Source organism: Salvia miltiorrhiza, chromosome 1, assembly GCF_028751815.1.
Source record: "Salvia miltiorrhiza cultivar Shanhuang (shh) chromosome 1, IMPLAD_Smil_shh, whole genome shotgun sequence".
Lineage (NCBI taxonomy): Eukaryota > Viridiplantae > Streptophyta > Magnoliopsida > Lamiales > Lamiaceae > Salvia > Salvia miltiorrhiza.
The window spans coordinates 12564828-12587956 of NC_080387.1; the positions used below are offsets into that span (position 1 = coordinate 12564828).

General features: G+C 38.2%; 1 protein-coding gene across 1 annotated transcript in view; it reads left to right on the forward strand.

The window, feature by feature from the left end:
* The window catches only part of LOC131006624 (pathogenesis-related genes transcriptional activator PTI6-like), an 812544-nt gene that overhangs the window by 465596 nt on the left and 323819 nt on the right, over positions 1–23129 (forward strand). The gene's annotated exons all lie outside the window — the stretch shown is intronic.

Consider the following 23129-nt stretch of genomic DNA (forward strand, 5'->3'; position numbering starts at 1 on the left):
CGAGGGCTGCTCAGTGTACGAGTAGCGTGGCCCCAGATATGGGGTCAACTGTACGCCAGCCCCAAAAGTCGTGGGCACACCAAAACCAGTATGCGGGCCCGGTGGGGTTTGATAATCATCACTGGCGGAGTGACCCGCGTCCCTAGCAGGCGACTCGTGTGCAGGGGACCTCTGCTGCGATGGCGCATCCTCGTGCTCGGGCTTCGTCTCGGGCTCGGGCTCTCGTCGCCTGTCCGATTGAGGTCTTGGAGCAGGCATGGGCTGACGTACATCGGTGTTATGCGAGCATCGGCAACGCATACACCCAAAGGTCTCCTCGGCCCAATTCTTCAGCCTCGTGAATAGGCCCTCCTCCACACGCCTCGCCACCCGGCCCTCACTCTCGCGCACCATCTGCTCCATGTGCTGCCACTCATGCTCGCTCAAACCAGAAGGCCCATGAGCAGCACTGCTCTCTCCCCCGTATCTGGGCCTCCTGTGACTCTATGACCTCCGGCCGGAAGTCACGGGGCGATCGCCGCCGCCAGTCTGATCCCGCTGGCCACTGCTCGACGAGGACGAAACCACCTGTGGTCTCTGCCGCTTTCCCCGATCTTCGCGCCTCGAACTGCGACGTCGGGGTTCCATCTGAATAGATGCCTCAAAGCGGTCCCCACCACTCACATCCGGTCGAGGATTCCTCTGGCCGAAGACGCCCGGACCTGGAAACTGGACATCTCCTTCATTCGCGACCGATAGCCACCAATGCGTCGTCGCCTCCTGCTGTTCGGGCTGCAACTCATAAAGCCCGGTCTCCTACAATAAAAAATATATGTACATGATGATTAATATTCATCACATCAAATATAATTAACTAATAAACACTTAAATTATTACCGGTGACTCAAATAGGGGCTGCAAATCTGCAATGTTGTGACTCAAGAAGGTCCACCTCTTGAATGTAGGTAATATCCCGGCATTATGAATAGCGATGTGGCTGCCCAAGTTGGGAATAACCTCAAGACCCCAAGTATATAGAGCCCAAGAAGGCCCATAGAAGTGGTACTTCCATTTTTTCGACATCTTCTTCATCCTGAAGTTCAAGCGATTATATGCCGCTGCACCCCAAGGAAATGTGGAGAACTCCGCCAAAGCCCACGTCCAGATCTCCACGGGTCGTGGCGTGTCCACGCCCAAAATAAATACGTGTAGCACCAACAGGTGGGCCACACGCAGTGCTATCGAGCCGTCGGGGTCGTCAATCTCCGTCCACTGGTCAAAAAAAATGTTTGCCAACTCCTGAACTGACAGGCGCTGCCCGCCACAAACTCGTCTGTAGGCTACATTACTATTCAAATTGTGGCGGGCTGTTGGATCGAAACGATGTTGCCCAAATGACAATCCGGTCACAAGAGCGAAAGCGGCGTGATCAAGGCAAACCTTCTGGCCGTTGATGTAGAACCACATCTCATCGTCACTATCCAGCAGATGACGAGAGACAATATGGTGCAATGCCATGTTGCACCTGTTGCCCGGCTCCCAATCCAACAAATGTCCGAAGCAACCCTGCCTGAACGTATTCTCCAGTGCGTCGCCCCCAATTTCCCTCAGTCGCTCGGGTACCAGGGACAAATAACTGGTCTTGTAGTAAGAACTGATCTGCGTCCCGGGGCGATTTATTGTGTCGGGCCTCCGATAACCGATCTATTCAATACCAAAAATATATCAATTAAAAAGCCAAAATATAATTAATTAAGAAAAATAACACAAAATTTAATAATAACATAACTAATTCAACCAAATAGAATTATTATTATTATTTTCGACAATAATTCACGAAAATAATTATGTACATGTAGAGGATCTTCTCGTTAGTTTAATAATTATGCACTACCCAATTCAATTCTTTGGTTGTGTATTTTATTTAAATTATTGAAATGATTTTAAAATTAAACTAAATCAAATTATATACTAAGTAATTCACAAATAACATAACTAATTCAACCAAAATGACTACAACAAAATAACATAAGTAATTCACGTCCCAACAAAATAATTAAAACATAATGACTACAACCAAAATGAATATACAACCAATAATTAATTATTTTCGTCCCAACATAAGTAAATTCCGTCCCAATAATTAAACAATGTAATTTTCGTCCCAACATAATTAATTTACTAACCCAATTCACGAACACAAGTAATTCGAATTAAACAATGTCACCAAAATAATTCACGAAAATAACATGCTTCTACTTGTTGTGGAAAATAACATCCTTATTCACGAATTTAAAATGAACGAAATAGGATACTTACTTGATTTGAAGAAGAAGCCATGGTGTATGCCTTCGGACGTTGAAAAAATCGTGAATGCTCTCCTTCAAGTTCAAAAAAAATGATTCTCATTCAAACATGGACAAACAAGAAAACAAAGCAAAAAAAAAAAAATTCATTCCAATTTACCTTCGGTTTGGAATGCTCTCCTCTCTCTCAAAAATTTCCCGATGCTCTTTCTCCTCTCTCTCTCTCTTTCTCGGCTGCCTCTCTCTCTCACTCTCTCTCAAAAAATAAACTGATGCCGTGCGGCTAGGTTAAAATTTCTAATTCTTATACATGTAAATGGGTTTCTTGGTCAAACAAGCCTTAAATTGCCTTGTGAATTTGAGATACAGCCGTGTATATCCCCCCAATAAAGCTTCCGCGATTCTCGCCTATCTGTATAGCCGTATGAATTGTCCAATCACCCTTTAAGCTTATAATTAAAAAAAAAAGGTTTTCGTGTATAAATAGAAGAAATAGTAGTAAATTAAGGGTAAAAAATACGAATATTATATAAAATGATATGAAAAATTATTTTAAAAACATTTAACACCTTACCCGCCAGTAATAAGTAGCCGTACGCTGTAGCCGTGAGTAGTTTCTTACCCACGGCTACGGCAGCCGGCTACATATTTCTGGCGGGTACTTAGGTATTAAGGTTTATTATGTTTCATTGATTCATAATATATGATTTTATAATTTTTTTATCCACCATTTTCTATTATTTTATGTGTTACAATATTAATTCATATACAATCAAATAAACTAAATAAATTTAGACTTATTGAGTTTATTTTGTCAATCTCCTTCTCGTGAATTTACTGCAAAGAGATTCCCACCCTATAAAGCTGCATTGTAGCCGTATGAATTGTCCAATCACCCTTTAAGCTTATAATTTTAAAAAAAAAGGTTTTCGTGTATAAATAGAAGAAATAGTAGTAATTTAAGGGTAAAAAATACTAATATTATATAAAATAATATGAAAAATTATTTTAAAAATATTTAATAGCTTACCCGCCAGTAATAAGCAGCCGTCAGCTATAGCCGTGAGTAGTTTCTTACCCACGGCTACTGCAGCCGGCTACATATTTCTGGCGGGTACTTGGGTAGTAAGGTGTATTATGTTTCCCTTATTCATAATATATGATTTTGTAATTTTTTTATGCACCATTTGCTATTATTTTATGTGTTACAATATTAATTCATATACAATCAAATAAACTAAATAAATTTAGACTTATTGAGTTTATTTTGTCAATCTCCTTCTCGTGAATTTACTGCAAAGAGATTCTCACCCTATAAAGCTGAATTATACCCGTGAATTGTCCAATCACCCTTTAAGTTTATAATAATAAAAAAAATTAGGTCTGTTTAAAAATTTAAAATCAAGAGTATTATGAAACTAGAATTTCTTTTAAAGCTATTGAAGTATTTACCCGCCTGTTAATCCTAGCCGGTCACAGTAGCCGCCGGGATCCATTTCCAGCCGGCTACTGCTAACGGCTAAGATTAACAGGCGGGTAATTGTTGTATTAGCTTCAAAAAAAAATTTGTTTCATAATACGCTTCATTTAATTTTTTTTCAACTTTCTTATAGATGTTTAATAACATGAAAACCTGTCCTTATTTTTTCGAACTTAAGGCATTTTAGGGTTACAAATAATTATGTAAGTTAGCAAATAATGTCATTTCCTCAGATTTAGAGTCATATTTAACTACCTCTCTTACACATTTTCTTACACAAGTGTACTTGTGTAAGAAAAGTGTAAGAACTTTTACGGAAAACGATGCAAGCCTATCACCATCAATTGCAAAGTGGGTAGTTTTATAAGACATCTTATATGGGTGGGTAATTTTGTAAGATAACTAACCAAAGTGGGTACTTTAAATTCCATCCCTTAATTTAATGTGATAGAATTCAAATTATATTAATCTTAACCAATTTAGTCAATTAAATATTAATTTTTTATTAAAATTTTATATAAATTTTCATTTGATGAAGTTCTATAAAAAGTCGATATGGGATTGAAGATTTAAAAATGGGCAAAAGTGTAAATCCACCCCTGAACTAGACACCCTAGAGCTTTGACCCCCATACTCGACCTTGTTGCAAAAACCTCCCTCATAGTCCGGAAAAAGAAGGTGCATTTAAACTCATTCGTTAAACAGTCGTTAACGTCGTCTTCTTTAATTTTTTATTTTTTATTTTTGAAGTGGGCCCCACCTTTGCACCTTTACCCTTTATATTATATCCATCTCGCCGCCATGCTCACTAACCGGAGAAACTAGCTCATCCCCGGCGCCACCTTGTAGATGCAGTGGGAGGTCAAGTGGTTTCAGGTAGGGCTGTAAATGAACAGAGCTACTCGCAAGCTATTCGAGATTCGGCTCGAAAAAAGCTCGTTCGGAGCTCGATTCGATAATAAACGAGCCGAGCTCAAGCCTGTTTTTGAGCTTGAAATTTTTATCGAGCCGAGCTCGAGCCTGATAGTGCTCGGCTCATTTAGCTCGCGAACATGTTCGAATTCGATTGTTCACGAACATGTTCACGAGCCTATTCACGAACCTTTAGCCGAGCCTTCAATCGAGTTATTACACGAGCCATAAACGAGTCGAACTGGAGCTTGAAAAACATATTAATTAAGAAGATTTTCTTAAATTTATAACAAATTCGAGCTTGAACATCAAATATACGAACATCTAACGCGTCGAGCTCGAGCTCAAGTTCGAATTCGGCATTATCGAGCATCACCCGAGCCAAACTCGAATCGAGCTTGAGATTGGTAGGTGGGTGATGAGCCGAGCTCGATCATCAAGTTAAAATCTCGAATCGAGCTCGAGCCGAGCTTGAACACTTGAATATTTAAACGAGCTGAGCTCGAGCCTGCTAGTATTCGGCTCGGCTCGGCTCGGCTCGTTTACAACCCTAGTTTCAGGTAACTGATCACTAATTTCTTAGCAACAAATTACCGCAACTAACACGGTGCAATTGTAGCACAAATTGGTAACCAAGTATCGTATCCACAGGGACTGACACAACGAAACTACTTTAGCTATCTCGTAAACAGACTCTAACAGTATGCAGGTAAAACAATTATGAAGGTGATTACGAACTAAAATTAATCAAATAAAAACTGAAGAGCATATAAATAACAATACTAACTCAAATGTAAGGAAAACTCTGACCCTAGGGATGTACTTTTACTAATCAACTACATGCATTCAACCTATTGATTCAATTACCAATTTTAATCCAACCCTGATGAAAGATCACTATATTATTCACAAGCTTCTCTAACGAACACCTATGAACGTAGATTAATTAACCCCTTTTCGCATTCAAGACTCCAAGGAATAAATTAACTCCAAATAGCACATAAAGAATAGCTTCCTATAGCTTCACCTATCGCATTCAAGACTCAAGGCTAACACTATATCATGCACTCCTGAATCGGCTGAACAATTATCACATTCAAGACTCAAACTGAACAGCTAGACATGTAAATCATTGATCAGATAATTCACAAGGAATAAGCACCAGGAATCATGAATCACAAGTTGGAAGGCAAATTGATATCAATAAATCAAAAACACATAATTAATCAGCTATGTACAAACCCTAGGTTCAGAATAAAAGAACTAGCCAGACATAATAAAATCAAACAATAACATAATTAAATTGAACGCAATTGTAAAAACTAATTATATAAAAACCGAATGAAACTGAAGTAGCGGCTTGAATCTTCAATCTTGATCCAAGCCTTGAAAACTAGAAAACAATAAAATTCTAAAGCTATAAAACTGAAATATGAATGCTGAGTTCGGGTCTGTCGAATAGGTCAAAAGATGACCTATTTATAGTTTTCAGATTTCCTTCGGATCACCATGGAAGTTGCCATGCAAAGTAGAATTCTAAAGGTAATAGGCAACTCTTCAGCTGGATGCGCGCTCCGGAAAATACTCCCACTCTTGCTGAATTCGCAGCTCTCGCCAGAGGAACGGGTCTCGCCAGGGAAATGGCTATCGCCAGAGGAATGGGTCGCGCCAGAGAAATGGTGATTTCTCTGCTCTGACTCTCACTTGGCTGCTCAGACTATTGACTCATCTGGTGATGACTTCGCTACTATGGAGATTGATTTCTCTGACTTTTCACTTCTCTGACTATTGAGCGCTGGCTTTGATTTCTCTGATGCTGGCTTCTCTCCCCTCTACTCTGACTATCGACTTCTCTGGCGATTGGTTTCTCTGCTCTGGTGAGTTGACTTCGCTGCTCTGTTTTGGCTTCTTGATTTCGCTGCACTGGAGATGTCGATTCCTCTGCTCTGGAGACCAGAGCACCTAGAAAACACCAAATTCATCCAAAATTCTCCAAAATTGCATTCTTCCATCTCGAAAGCCTAAATCTCCTGCAAAGTATAAAATACACCATAAAACGCACCAATTTCCAGAAGATTATCTTAAAACACACACAAACAAACCCTTAAAAATAGAGTAAATTAAGCATAAATCAGTAACCAATTAAAAACTCACTCTTACATGCTTTCATCACTATTCACTGCACCTAAATGCTAAATCTAAATGGAAATGAATTTGTTGGCATGCAGTTTGTGGAGAAATCAATGCCACCAAATTTCTTCATTTCTTGCAACAAAGCGGGGAAGAACCCATGGGAAATATTCAGCGAAAATTACAAAGAGCTGGCCAAGGAAGCCAGTGAGAGGCTCTACAAGACATCAGAGTCGTGCTCGGTGGTGGCTGTGCTTATCACCATAGTGGCCTTCACGGCGTCCAGCACGGTGCCCGATGGCATCGAGTCCAATAGCACCCCCGTGCTTAAGAAACATATTGCATTCGACGTTTTCGCCATTGCTTCATTGGTTGTGCTCTACTTTTCCATAGCCTCTGTTGTCATGTTCATGGCTTTCTTCACCTCCTGGCACCACAAGAGAGATTTCGGGACCAGCTTGCCAGCCAAGCTGCTGGTGGAGCTCACCTCGCTGCACCGTAGAGAAGAACGTCGTTCTGATGGTCGTCTCGATTTCGTCGAGGAGAGAGATTGAGGGATTAATGTGTTGTGTTGCGTTTTGGTCTTGATCGTACGCAGATAACATTTATTAATTTTACACAAATTGTTTACATTAATCTTAGATTTATTCAATCTTTAGATTCCCCTTTTTTAACCACGCAAATTATTGGGTACACCCGGTCGCATACTATGCGACCGGTTTGAAAGTTTACATTTTTTCATAATAATGTTTACTTTTATTCATAAGAACTTTTACTTTTAGTTATTTTCACTCATTAATACTTACATTCGTAACTATTTGATCAAGTAATCATTGTCGTACAAAAAGTAATTAGTTTTACAATGAAATGTAATATTTATAAAGTATTACATTTATTCATGATAAGTGTTACTTTTATTCATGAGAACTTGTACTATTACATAAGTATACATTTGTGCGAACAAATGTATATCTTATGTTATTAAAAATAATCGGTCGCATACTATGTGACCGTGTGCATGCAAGACCAACCCTTTTAATTAATATTTGGAAAGAATTCCCGTCGCAACTAGCAGGTTATTTTCTATACAATATTTCTTCATTATCATCATTAAATTAAATCAAGTCCAAGTTTGGTCGAATATCGTTGTCATCTTAAGGGCTGCTTAATAATAACAATCTAGTTCCACCAAAATACTAAACAACAATTTAGTTAATTAGGATTAATAGGTCATTCAATCTTATAGTGTCATTTGTATATTAGAATAGTATCAATTATAGGTAAGTGTCAATTTCAAGTTTATAGTATCAATTATATGCATTGTCATTTACAATATTATAGTGTCAATTATATACAATGTCATTTAAAATATTATAATGTCAATTATACGCAGTGTCACTGGTATGTGAATAATGTCATTTGTATAATAGAATAGTGTCAATTTCGATCTTATATGTCATTTTCAATTTTATAGTGTCATTTAAAATGTTATTGTCAGTTTCAATCTTATAGTGTCATTAGTATATTCGAATAGTATCAATTTCAACCTTATAATGTCATTTACAATGTTATATGCAATGTCATTTACAATGTTATAGTGTCAATTATACGCAGTGTCATTTAAATTGTTATATATAGTGTCAATTTCAAGATTATAGTGTCATTTGTATAATGGAATAGTGTCAATTTCAATCTTATTGTGTCTTTCTCAACCTTATAGTGAGATTTAAAATATTATAATGTCAATTGCAATCTTATAATTTACTTTGTATATCCAAATAGTGTCAGTTTCAATCTTATAGTGTCAATTATACGCAGTGTCATTTACAATGTTATAGTGTCAATTTCAATCTTAGTGTCATTTGTATATCTGAATAGTGTCAATTTCAACCTTATAGTGTCAATTATACGCAGTGTCATTTACATATATTAAAAGTGCCATTTGTAATATAAATATAGTATCATTTATTAATGCAAATGATGTCGTTTACTAGGAAAAATAATGTCATTTATATATATTAGAAGTGTCATTTAAATATCAATGCAGTATCATTTATTAATGCAGATAGTGCCATTTACTAAGAAAAATAGTGTCAATTAGATATATTAAAAGTGTCATTTAAATACAAATGAAGTACTTCCTTCGTCCCGCTCTAATAGACTCGTTTTCCTTTTTGGGACGTCCCACTAGAATAGGCTCATTTTCTATTTTGGGTAAAAAAAAAATATACTCACTCTGTCCCATTATTTATGGCACGTTACTTTTGGGCACAGAGATTAAGAAAAGTAAGATTGTAGTGTAAAAGTGTATAAAGGTGTGTGGACTCATATGTTTTGTAGTATAAAATTATTGCCTAAAAGATAAATGAGCCATTTATGTTTGGATAACCCAAAATGGAATACGTGCCATTAATAATGGAATGGAAGGAGTACATAATTAATATGGACCACACCTGTTAGGTCCGGGGGGTCTCGAATAGGTGTATGGGGGGGGAATACTGATCACTATTTTTATAGCAACAATAACTGCAACTAAACAGTATAATTGTAGTACGAAAACAGCAAGCAGAGTATCATATCCACAGAGACTGTAAAACGAAATTACTCTATCTACTTCCTAAACAGACTCTCACAGTATGCAGGTAAAACGAATTTGAAGGTGAATTACGAACTAAGATTAACTAAATAAAAACTAAAGAGCATGTAAACTATGATAATTAACTCAAATATAAGGAAAGCTCTGACCCTAGGGATGTACTTTCACTAATCAACTACATGCATTCAACCTATTGATTCAATTACCAATTTTAATCCAACCCTGATGAAAGATCACTATATTATTCACAAGCGTCTCTAACGACCACCTATGAACGTAGATTAATAAATCCCTTTTCGCATTCAAGACTCCAAGGAATAAATTAACTCCAAATAGCACATAAAGAATAGCTTCCTATAGCTTCACCTATCGCATTCAAGACTCAAGGCTAACACTATATCATGCATTCCTGAATCGGCTGAACAATTATCGCATTCAAGACTCAAACTGAACAGCTAGACATGTAAATCATTGATCAGATAATTCACAAGAGAACAGGCACCAGGAATCATGAATCACAAGTTGGAAGGCAAATTGATATCAATAAATCAAAAACACATAATCAATCAGCTATGTACAAACCCTAGGTTCAGATTAAAAGACTAGCCAGACATAATAAAATCAAACATAAACATAATTAAATTGAACGCAATTGTAAAAACAAATTGTATAAAAACCGAATTAAAACGATTGTAGCGGCTTGAATCTTCAATCTTGATCCAAGCCTTGAAAACTGGAAAGCTGAAATATTCTAAAGCTATAAAACTGAAATATGAATATTGGGAACTGAAAAACTAAAGCTGGGAACCCCAGATAGGTCAAAAGAAGACCTATTTATAGTACCAGGGTAAAATACAGAGTTTGAGTTCGAAAATAACTTGGAAAAACGTAAAAACGCGGAAGATATAAAAACACGCGTCAAAAACGGCGACCCGTTCGGCGTTCGCCGAACAGGTCGCCAAATTTGGCCTGAAAACAGCTGCAATTCGGCGATCGCCGAATTTTCTCCTCAAAGCCAATTTCAATCCAGGGATTTCGGCGACCTACTCGGCGATCGCCGAGTTGGTCGCCGATTTTGCTCATAAAATCTCCCAAATTCGGCGGTCGCTGTTTAGGTCGCCGAATTTTGACTGCTGCGCGCGACGTTTTTGTTTCGGCCATAACTGTCTCGTCCGAACTCCGATTTATGATCCGTTTGCGCTCACGAACTCGTATCGAGATGATCTACAACTTATATTTCAGGACATTGTTCCAAATTCGAACTCAATAAATCTGACAATTCCTTCAAAGTTCGAGTAAAAATCATGTTTCACAAGATAAAACAAATTAAGCACAAAACAATCATCCAACACTCAATTTCCTATAAAATTAACATCATAATAACATTAAAAACCATGGAAACATGAGTGTTATCAACTCCCCCAAACTTAATCCATTGTTCGTCCTCGAATAATGAGAAGAACACAAACAATAACACGAATGGGTAAGAACTCTAGCTCATAGATGCCTCCGAAAAATAAAGAACAATGGAATTCTCAAATCTTCAATAATCAAGCACAAAATTCACCAATAAACACAACCTATAGCAAAATCAACCTTGACATTCCAAACAATTGAATCTCACAAGGTATGTGTATCACTCAACTCTCAATTTGATGGAATATATAGGACGTGTATGCTCTCATCGAATTCAATGCAATGCAGATCTCTTACCATAGGCTTGCCAATCGTCTACAATCTCCATCGCTAAAAGTGTGCCAGGACTAAGATCAAAAAGGTCTTTTTCTTCGGGTTATAATGTAGGGACATTGGTTAAGGTAGGGAAATATAGGCTAAGTGACTCAAATAAATCAAGAACACCAACCTTATGACTTCACTAATCAAGCATGGAATAAATTCCATCTTCCACCCAACTATATCACCATAAACAACACAACTCAAGGGATTTAATCATCACAATACAGAACTAAACACTCTTTTATGCTCTCAATTTATTTCCAACACACAAAGTCGATTTTCTAACAAATATCTCAATATACACTCGACTTTATACTTTTTTCTCTTTCTTTTTTCTTTTTTTTTCTTTTTTTTTGAACAGTTTTTTTTTTTTTTCATAACTTTTCTAGAGCTCATAAGAGTAAATAGTAACACAAAATCATCCCTTCTCCTTCACAACCCACTATGAATATTCACCACATAAAGATTCTCATATACTTCATCACCCCCTATCATCCAGCTAAAGAATAAAAGCTAAATAGGCTCAAAGTGGATAACAAAGGATAATTTTTTCAAGGACAGTGTTTGGGATAATAATGTGGCTAGCAAAAGATGGCCTAAAATCATCTCCTAATCCTGGGCACAACAGCAACCTCGACACAGAAACCATGGCAAGTTCTAGAAGATCACCACATGCAATGACAAAACTCACAACAAAGAATAAATTGTGTATGATAAACAGATATAGCTCAAAATCTCACAGGTTTATTCAACGTCTAAAAGTCAAGGTCAAAATCACTCTAGAATTATGCAAATTAGTTTCAATATGCTCAAATCATCAAAGAAAATCAAATTCCAATTTTTTTTTTCACAGAAATCATCATTGGCATCTCACCAGAAATCTAAAGGAGCAATAATCATCTCAAAAACAATCACACACCACCAACCAAGCAGGATAAAACAATAAAGCTAACAAAAAGATAAAAGTGATACACATATCTACTCTCACCCCCCTCCCCCAAACTTATTACAGAACATAAGTTCGAAAATAAGTTTGGAGGGATGATGATATGTGTGTCACTACTCACAGAAAAAGCATGCTCCATGGTGGTGGTATCAACCAAGCGCGAGTTCCCGCATCTTCCAAGCTCAACGCTGCACTAAAAACCCCAAAACAAAGAAAACAAAGAAAACAAAGAAACAAAAAGAAACTAAACGAAAGGAAAACAAAACAAAGAAAACGTTTGGGTTACCTCCCAACAAGTGCTTAATTTAACGTCTAGAGCTTGACGATACCTCAAAAACTCATGGAGGTCGGAAACAGCACTCAAACCATTGGAAAGCTTTTCTACTCTTGGGTGCCCTCTCCACAAAAACACTTCTCTTGGCTCGGACATCCTCCACAAGCATTGCCCCCTTCTCATTCTTGTTCCGAAAAATCCGAAATTTCACTTTTTTCTTCTTGGGGGTATGGGTTTTCAAAGACCCCCCATCATGCTCCAAAAACAAACACATCTCAAAAGTCAGAACTTCTTTTGGCTTTGGAGTTTTTTTCTTGGCTTCATACTTGGGCAGCTCATTCTTCTCAACCTCTTCATCCTCCAAATTTGCTAGAAAACTGTCAGCCAAATTAATCACTTCATTCTGGGGAACTTCCTTTGGTGGAGGTTTCTTGAAAATCACAGTTTCCCCATAGGCTCCCAATGTCATCGTCCCCCTTTGCCGAACAGGTCGCCAAATTTGGCCTGAAAACAGCTGAAATTCGGCGATCGCCGAATTTTCTCCTCAAAGCCAATTTCAATCCAGGGATTTCGGCTCATAAAATCGCCCAAATTCGGCGGTCGCTGTTTAGGTCGCCGAATTTTGACTGCTGCGCTCGACGTTTTTGTTTCGGCCATAACTTTCTCGTCCGAGCTCCGATTTATGATCCGTGTGCGCTCACGAACTCGTATCAAGATGATCTACAACTTATATTTCAGGACATTGTTCCAAATTCGAACTCAATAAATCTTAAAATTCCTTCAAAGTTCGAGTAAGAATCATGTTTCACAAGATAAAGCAAATTAAGCACAAAACAATCATCCAACACTCAATTTCCTATAAAATTAACATCATAATAACATTAAAAACCATGGAAACATGAGTGTTATCAAATACACCTATAGGCTATTTTTGACTATCTACCAACCTCAATCAGAGGGATCTCAGTCAGAGATAGAAAAGAAACTTTGCATGCAAACCAGACACCTGTTTAACCGAAATAGTTTTGACCAACAGGGTTGACGACTGATACTGAAAGCTCTTCAGTAAAGAGTTATCAGTTAAGTCACTAGAACTTAACTGATCCACGTAAGGGCTTCAGTCGTGTTTGCAACGATAGAGATGATATCTCTCTTTCTTACTATCAGAGGATAGTTCAGTCAGATTGATATCACACGCAGCGGAAATTAAACTTAGTTTCAAATAGCCTCAGTGGAGCAGATAGTTGGATTAGGGTTTCTCTTGCTGTTAGTCAGTGTTCAGTTTTATCAATAGAAATAGCACAGTTAAGAATGTAAAACTGAAAGCTGTAAATAACACAGAGACTTTTACGTGGTTCGGAAAAACTCTTTCCTACATCCACGGCTGGTTGATCAGACCAACAATCCACTCCGCAAGTGCTTGCCTGGTGCACTGCAAACCGTAAACTGAAGATAAACTCTCTTCAGCACCTACACACCTCGCGTAGGGTTTCCCCACCTACACACCTCGTATAGGATTTCAGCACCTACACAACTCGCGTAGGGTTTCCCTGTTAAGCACACCTCGTGCTCAGACTTCCCTTTCAGAGTTCAGAGTACCTTTCTGAACTCCGAGTCACTCAAACACTCTTATGGGTGAGAGGTTTAAACGAGTGCCAACTATACTTACAAAGAACAAGTTCTTTGAAGCAAGTTTGACCTTTGGCTTCTGGGTACACAGAATATATGCCTAGGGTCTAAGAGAATGTATGTAATCAGCAGTGACTGATTTTGGCTTTGGAATTCTCTTCTTCGATTCAAGCTTTGAGCGGTTAAGCTTTAGGCTGAGTAGCTATTTCGGCAGAGCTTCAGCTTATGTTGTTGAATCGGTGAAGATTGAAGTGATCCTCGAGCGCTATTTGTAGGAGAACTCTTGAATAGATCCGTTGGCGTAAATCGTCCTCAAGATTTCTTCCTTTGGAGAGCAATTCGAATTTGGGCTGAGGCTTCAATCTTCGAGGTTCCTTGTCTGTGTGGAAACAGCTCTCTTTGAAGGACAGGAGATGTGACATCTCTGAAAAGTAGCCACCAGATAGGAATGACCTCTGCAGAGATAAGATATTGAGAAATCTCTGCATTTAATGCGGCTGTACTTTGAGCGTACGTGGCTTCCTCTGAACGTTGGAAGATCAGTCCTAGGAGGAATGTTCAACTGATACTTGACTTTAGTATCAGTCTATGGCACGCATTAAATAATCAGTCTTCAACTGATTCTTCAACTGACACTTCAGTTGGTAACTCCAGTCTTCATTCTTCAGTCTTCATTCTTCAGTCTTCGACACCGCAACTAAACTAGAAACAAACTCTAACACTTGAGTTCAAAACGATTCTAGTCTATTACATTTAAGTCCTATGAATTTTGGTATCATCAAAACAAGGGTTAGGATATTCCACAAGGTTCCCAACAACACCACTTTTCTCCTAAAAAGTAAGTTGTTTAAGTGCTCAAAAGAAGTGAGTGTATTAGAATGGGACGGAGGAAGTATCATTTATTAATGCAGATAGTGCCACTTGCTAAGAAAAATATAAGAATCTAAAATTGTACTCAACATCTGGATTAAATTATCAAAAATCTAGAATGATAAATAAATGACAAAAAAAATAGCTACCTAGCTCAAATCATGTTAATAATAATCCGGCCGGAGCTAGAACGACGACCTTTCGGTGTCCCAAAACTCGTCATTTGGCATCTGATCTGACTTGAGCAAATTGGGCGGCATACCTTGAAACAACGACAGGTCCGCCAACATCTGCGGCAACGACCCTAGCGAATTCCCCTGACCTCCGATTCCATTCTCCAGCGATAGTCTCTTATACGTCGCATTGCTAAACGACGCCGCTATGATTATGACCGGCCCCGATGCCAGCAACTGCTCGGCCACGCTGCCCCCGACCACCTGCCCTGCCCATGCCCGCCCGCCATTTTCCAATTCAATTTCTTCTCTTTTAAAATGTTGGACACTGATAACATCACCATTTTTCAATTCAATAATGGAGATGTATCAAGATCTTGATTGATTTCCTAGATATAGAGGGATTTGGATTCTAAAATCGAAATGGCGGCAGTTGAGGTGGAAAGAAAAAGTGTTGACTGACTCAACCTAAAACACCTCTAGATTGACTTGCAATAGGACAAGGACACTCTAGCAATGGTAATTAAGTTGACCCAAAGTCATCTCTCAAGGAAGATCTTAAAGGGCTTCTAATTGTATCACAAGAAAGCGGTAAAAATTGGATTGAAAACTGTAAAATTAAACTAAAGCTTGTAATTTTAACTTAACATAAAACTTAAACTTAAGAATTAACTAGGCGAAAAAGAATTAAACTAATGCTTATAATTAAAACTCAACTTAAACTTAAAATTAACTAGGCGGAAAAGAACAAAACATAAATACTTAAGCAGAAATAAATTACTAACCCTAGTCAGAATTAAAAGCATAAAGTAAAGCTACTAAGAATTTAAACGCTATTACGCTAAGAATTTAAATAACTTTAATTAAAAGCTTCTAATCTAATTTGACATAAACGAAATTGCATAATTGAAAGCAAAACATAATTTAAGTAGAAACTAATAAATAAACGTAATTAATAAATACCGAAATCGTCGCGAGAAGCAAATCTGTCACTTGATTACAACTCTAAACAAAGAACTAACTAAAACTGAATTGAATGCTAACTTAGAATAAAAACTTGAAACTAAAGAAAATGGGAATTAAACTAAAGATTGTTTTGATTGCCTAAGGTCGAAGCTATTCTTGGTCTGAAGGCTGAAAGATTCTTTCTCATGATGGACGCTAAGCCCTATATATAGACTGCCCCTTCATCAAACCCTAAAAACCATCAAGAACGGCCCAGCTAAACTGGGCTTAAGAGATAGACATCAAAGCAAGCGTGCGCTCACAGGAGAGTGCAATGCATAACGTGCTCAGCAAGTCATCACAACTCTGGCAAGTGATTGCCAGCTCTGGTACGATGCGCGTAATTGCCAGCGCTGGAACTCAGCTCTGTAATATTCAGCTCTGGAGTTTTGGTCAGTTCTGGAACAGTGTTGGCTCTAGCGAGTAAAGTCAGCTCTGGATATGTAATCTGCTCTGAGCGAATAAATGCCAGCTCTGTAGATTTAGCTCCGCACACATGAATGCCAGCTCTGGCAATGGAAGTCTAGAAAGTCCGCTCTGTCGAGATTGGTCAGCTTTGTCAAGTTCAGTCAGCTCTGGCTTGGGATTGTTAGCTCTAGCTCTGGCACAGAAAATCTACTCTGACGAATGGATTTCAGCTCTATCAGCTCTGGCGAGGCAACAGAGTATGCGCCGTCAGCTTTAGACACCACTTTGAGCCCAAAATAGCCATTTCTGATCCAAAAACTTGAACAAAACATTCTTCCTCCTATTATATCAAAATCTCCTACAAAGCATTAAACAAACCCATAAACGCACTAACTTCCAGAATATTTAATTCATAAGTAGCACAATCAAACCTCCAAATTAAGAATAATTAAGCATAAATCAGTGACATTAATTTGGGGAGTGAATGAGTGTTTCTTTCAGAGAGAGAGAGAGAGAGAGAGAGAGAGAGAGAGAGAGAGAGAGAGAGATAGAGGAAGATTTTCTTATCTAATAATTGATCATGATGGCGTTGCACTTACAGTAGGTTTTTGGTTGGTGAGGAGATAAATAGAGGATGATGGGAGGGGAGGGGGAAAGAGAGAGAAGATGACAATTGCGGCATATATTATGTGTGTGTGTGTGTGTGAGAGAGAGAGAGGGAGAGAGAAATAGGGTTCACTATTTTTTTTAATTACAGCTAATGCGGGTCGGGCATATGCAGATCCGAGTTTGGGTTGTGGGTGATTCTGTTGCATGGTGCAACAGGTTGCACTCCAGATCACCTCAAAGATCATTATGCATGATCTGAGAAAATGAGACGAGCATATATTCAAATTGTAGAATGGTAAAACATGGAGGCATAGGAGATGAGAAGAATAGTTTATGTTCAGTGTACAAAATACAAGAGACCTCCCACATATGTATAGGGGAAACTAGGGCTACAAGATAAATAAGGAAAACTAGGGCTACAAGATAAAAAATGGAAATATATATACAAAATACTAAACTAAATATTCTGTAACACTCCCCCTTAAGCTGAAGCATATATATATCGATCATGTCCAGCTTGATGCAAAGTTTAGAAAATTGTCTTTTGCCCACAACAATCTGGTTGGACGAAGAAGTGAAAGGAGTAGCAATGGGCTTACTCAAGACACACTCACAAATGAAATGAAATCCAACCTCAATATGTTTAGTCTTCTCATGAAACACCGGATTGTTATCAATGTAGATAGCTGCTTCGTTATCACAATGTATAGGTAAATATTCATTAAAAGTGAACCCCAATTCGTGAAGTAGATTTTTCACTCCAATCATGATGTGAACCTCACCTGCACCTTGACGGAATGATATGAACTTGGTCGGACCATTTAAACAACACGCTATGCGGAAGACTTAAAAGATAAAATTTAAAGGAACGATAAAGGATGGAGTATCCCAAAACCTCTTAATTTAATCCACAAAATGATCTAGGAGAACGGATCCCTAAACCCCAATGTGTGATTGATGCAGCAACTCGGGGACGATGAATAACACCCGACGAGGATTGGTTGAACTCGCCGTTACGCCGATAAACTGAATTTGCCTTTGACAAAATCAAGAAGAACATGGAGTTCACAAGAGAATAAACTCACAAATTTTATACAAGAGATAAGATATGTTTTTCATTCACATGCAGCCATATATATATAGGCAAAACTAAACCCTAATCTAATGAAGGAAACAACGTAAAAATAAGGAAACTTAAAGAAAACTTGTTCCGCAAGTTTTTGACAACTCTGGCGAGAACGCCAGCTCTGGAAAATATAGTCTACTTTGGACTTCATCCAACTCTGGAATGCTAGCTCTGGAACATAATCTGTGCTGGACTTCAGTCAGCTCTGAAACTTAGCTCTGCTCTGGAAGTACGCTCTGCCCTGGAAGTCCGCTCTGCTCTGGAAGTCCGCTCTACCTTCGACCTTTGCTCTGCTCTGGCATTCTGGAAGTTTGCTCTGCTCTGGCATTCTTCTCTGCTCTGCTCTGACATTTCATTCTGGTCCGGCACTCTGCTCTGCTCTGAAGTCCTCCTCTGCTCTGGCATAACGATTTCAGCTCTGGCGAGCTTGGCTCTGTTCTGGCGCTTTCAGCTCTGGTGAGTTTAGCTCTGTTCTGGCATGAGCTTGGCTTTGTTCGGGCTGCATCAAATCATCTCAGTAGAAATGTGAGCCATAGCTCTATACTCGGCCTTGGCAGAGGATCTAGCAACGATATATTGTTTCTTACTTCGCAAGTTATACCAAATTTGCTCCCAAATGGGTGCAATATCCAGAAGTAGACTTCATGTCAGTTTTAGAGACATCATAATCAGCATCAGAATATCCTTCAATCTTTGGATGACCATTATTCTTGAATAAGAATCCTTTTCCCAGAGATTTCTTGAAATATATCGAAGCATCCGAATAACAGTATCCCAACGAACTTATTTAGGCTTATCCAGGAAACTAGTGGAAAAGCCAACAGTAAAAGAAATGTCAGGCCGTGTAATTTGTCAAGTAGATAAGTTTCCCAACAAGTTGTTTATACTTAGCTTTGTCCTCAAAAAAATCTCCACTATCATCCCAAACACTCGTATCAACATCCATATGAGTATCAACAGGCTTCGTTCCAAGAAATCCAGTTTCTCTAAGCAAATTTATAGCATACCTGAGACAGAGAAAATCCAGACTTGATGTGAGCAATTTCAATCCATAAGAAATACTTAGGACCTCCCATATCATTAATAACAAACTACAACTACAAGTACTTCTTTGTCTCATCAATCCCCTGTACATCACTGCCAGATACAAGAATATCATCAACATATACAATGAGAATGACAATTCTAGAATTTTTGATGGCGCACAAAGACAAAGTGATCCAACTTGCACTGCTTGAACCCAGTATTTCCAAGAATGCTTCTGAATTTATCAAACCAAGCTTTTGGACTTTGCTTAAGCCCATAAATTGCCTTTTTGAGGCAATAGACCTTGGTAGCATCCTCCCCCTAAGCAACATACCCTAGATTTTGCTCCATATAGACAATTAGAGTCAAATCACCGTAGAAAATGACGTTCTTCACATCCAGCTGATACATTGGCCAAGAAAGATTGACAACCAGGAAAATAAGATTCGAATTGAATTCAGACGAGCAGTAGGAGAGAACATCTCAAAGTAATTAACACCATAGGTATGGGTGAACCCTTTGGCCACAAGACGTGCTTTGTAACGATCAATAGTACCATCAGCAAGAAACTTTAGAATGAACACCCAGCGACAAGCTACAATAATTGTCGATAGAGGGGCAGACACCAGAACCCACGCACCTCTACTGAGTAAGGCATGCATCTCCTCATCCATAGCAGCCCACCAAAGCAGGGTGTTTAAGTGCCTCATGGTAAGAAGTTAGAATGATTGTAGATAGAAGACAAAGAGCAAATGCATAAAAATGAGGACTCAAACGAGCAAAAGAAATATGGTTAGACATGGGATATTTAGTGGTGCAAGTATGTTTACCTTTGCGGAGAGCTATGGGTAGATCATCAGTGGTAGGGGGAAGACCTTCAGAAGTTGAAGGCGAAGATGACGCAGGTGATGGACATGAGGTTAGGTTTGGGACAAATTCTGAAATGGGTTCTGGGATAGGTTCTGGCAATCGTGGTGGCCTAGGACATCGTTTCTACACCTGCAATAGTTGTGTAGGAAGACTAGACGAGACACTTACCGGGATAGGTAAAGGAGTAGGAACTAACAGATCATGATTTTGAGCTAGAGTATGAGAAAAGTAAGATTGAGACTCGAAGAAGGTAACGTCAGCACAAACATAGTGACGCTTGGACAGTGGGTCTAGGCAACAATATCCCTTTTTGTGTCGAGAATATCCTAGAAAAATACACTTAATAGGATTGTTGAACGCAAACATCCAAATATGCGAAGATGAACAATATGCAGAGGTTTATTAGGATGAAGACATGAAAAAGGAATATCCCCATAAAACACACTAGAAGGCATCATATTAATAAGGTAGCAGGCAGTAAGAACAGCATCAAACCATAAATACGTAGGAACATGCATGTGAGGCATAAGAGTACGAACCATATCCAAAATATGACGATGTTTGCGTTCAACAATCCCATTTTGTTGAGATGCGTGAAAGCAAGACATTTGATGAATTAGTCCATGAGAGTCACAAAAGAATTAAATGGACTTTTGTGTAAACTCAAGCGTGTTATCAGTGCGAAGACTACGCAAATTATTGAGTTTTTATTTCATGATAAAATGATTTAAGTACAAGAGGGACTTAGTTCTCTTCTTGAGTAAATACAGCCATGTCATGCGAGAATAATCATCAACCATAATCAGAAAGTACTTGAAACGTCCTCTAGACTCTACCTGACTAGGACCCCAAACATCACAATGAACTAATTCAAAAGGGGAAGAACTATGATTATCGACACAAGGAGGAAAAGATTTGTGATGGTGCTTGCCCAACTCACAAGACTCAAATTGAAAATCAACAGACGCAATAGAAACTAAACTTCGACGACTGGCAGAAGACGAATGACCAAGACGGCAAAGCCAGTGATTCAAAATGAGAAGAACTATGATTATCCACACAAGGATGAAAAGATTTGTGATGGTGCTTGCCCAACTCACAAGACTCAAATTGAAAATGAACAGACGCAATAGAAACTAAACTTCGACGATTGGCAGAACACGGATGACCAAGACGGCAAAGCCAGTGATATGGAGAGCCAATAGCAGAGAGAGCACGGGAAGATGCAGGAGAGATAGAATCCAAGTAATATAAACCATCACACTCGTGTCCTCCACCAATCGTCTTCTTCATCTGCGGGTTTTGAAAGGTACAATAGGAAGGATAAAAGGTGACAGGAAAATTGTGAGTTTTGGTTAGCTGACTAATAGATAACAAACTAACAGAAAACTTAGGAGCAAACATAATATGATCAAGAGTGATAGTAGTGGTAGGCTTGACAACACCAATCCCCGTTACCGGAGAATAAGTGTCATTGGCAAGATGGACAGATGGTAGAGATGAAGAAGAAAAAGATGTTAAGAGTGTCTTGGTACTAGTAATATGGGCGAAAGCACTAGAATCCAACAACCAAGACTTACCATGAGACACGGCAAACGCACCTGTAGTGGTAGAGGTAGCCATAGTAAAGGAATTGCTAGAAGAAGTCAGAAAAGACTCATAATCAGCACGAGGGACAAAGACCATGTCAGCAGTGGACGACAAAGTCTGTGCAGGAGAAGCAGTCTGTACAGTAGTAGCCTTGTTCTTGGTCACCCATTCTGGTTTGCCAAACTTTAGGGGTGAGCATTCGGTTATATGGTTCGGTTTTTGCTAAAACCAAACCAAACCATATTTTAGTTCGGTTTTTTAAAAAAAAACCGAACCGAACCGAATTAACCGAACAAACCGAACCGAATTAACCGAAATTTTTATAATTAAAACCGAACCGAACCGAAAAACCGAATTAATCCGAAGAAAACCGAAATTTTTGAAAAAAAACCGAAAAAACCGAAATTTTCGAAAAAAAAACCGAAAATTCCAAAAAAAAAACTATAAAATTAAAAAATATTAGAAGTTAGATATTATAAAATTATAATTAAAATATTATATATATATATATATATATATATATATATATATATATATATATATATATATATATAGAGTGTGGCTATAATAAAAACACATCTTTTTGTAAAAACTAAAAACGACTGAATTCTATGTAGAACACGTATGAATTTCGCAATTCATACAGTTACACAGCTAATTCATACGTTTTCTACATAGAATTCATACATTTTAGCCGTTTTTAGTTTTTACAAAAAGATGTGTTTTCACCCTAGCCCAACCCTATATATATATTTATATATATTTATATATATTATAAATATAATTCGGTTTTTCAGTTTTGTTCGGTTTTAAAAAATCCGAACCGAACCGAATCAAAAAACCGAAATTTTATGGAAATAAAAACCGAACCGAACCGAAAAACCAAAAAAACCAAACCATATTTTAAAATTTCGGTTTGGATCGGTTCGGTTATTCGGTTTCGGATTTTTTGCTCACCCCTACCAAACTTCGCCCAACACTTTTCAGACACGAGATTGGTGTGAACACAATGAGAGCAACTACGAGCATCTTTGTTAATATCAGTTCTACAACCACCACCACCTCGACCAGCGCCATGACCCCGACCTCAAGAAACATAGCAGAAGTATTGGAAGAAGTGGTCTCAGTATGGCCTATGGTGACACCCAGAACACGAGAGAGGGCATTAGATCACTGCTAAAAAAATGCTCATACGTAACAGTAAATTTCCGTTATGTATGTACCAAAACCACAGTCCTATATAGTGGTGTTATGTATGAGGGCGCTCATACATAACGATAATATACCATTACCTATACTATGTATACATAACGATAAATGATGTATACATAACACATTGATTACAGTTCTACATGAATGTAATACATAACGGTAAAATCTGTTATAAAATGTATTTTTCCGTTATGTATTGTAAATATACATAACGATTTTTTATATTTTACATAACGGTTAATTACCGTTTT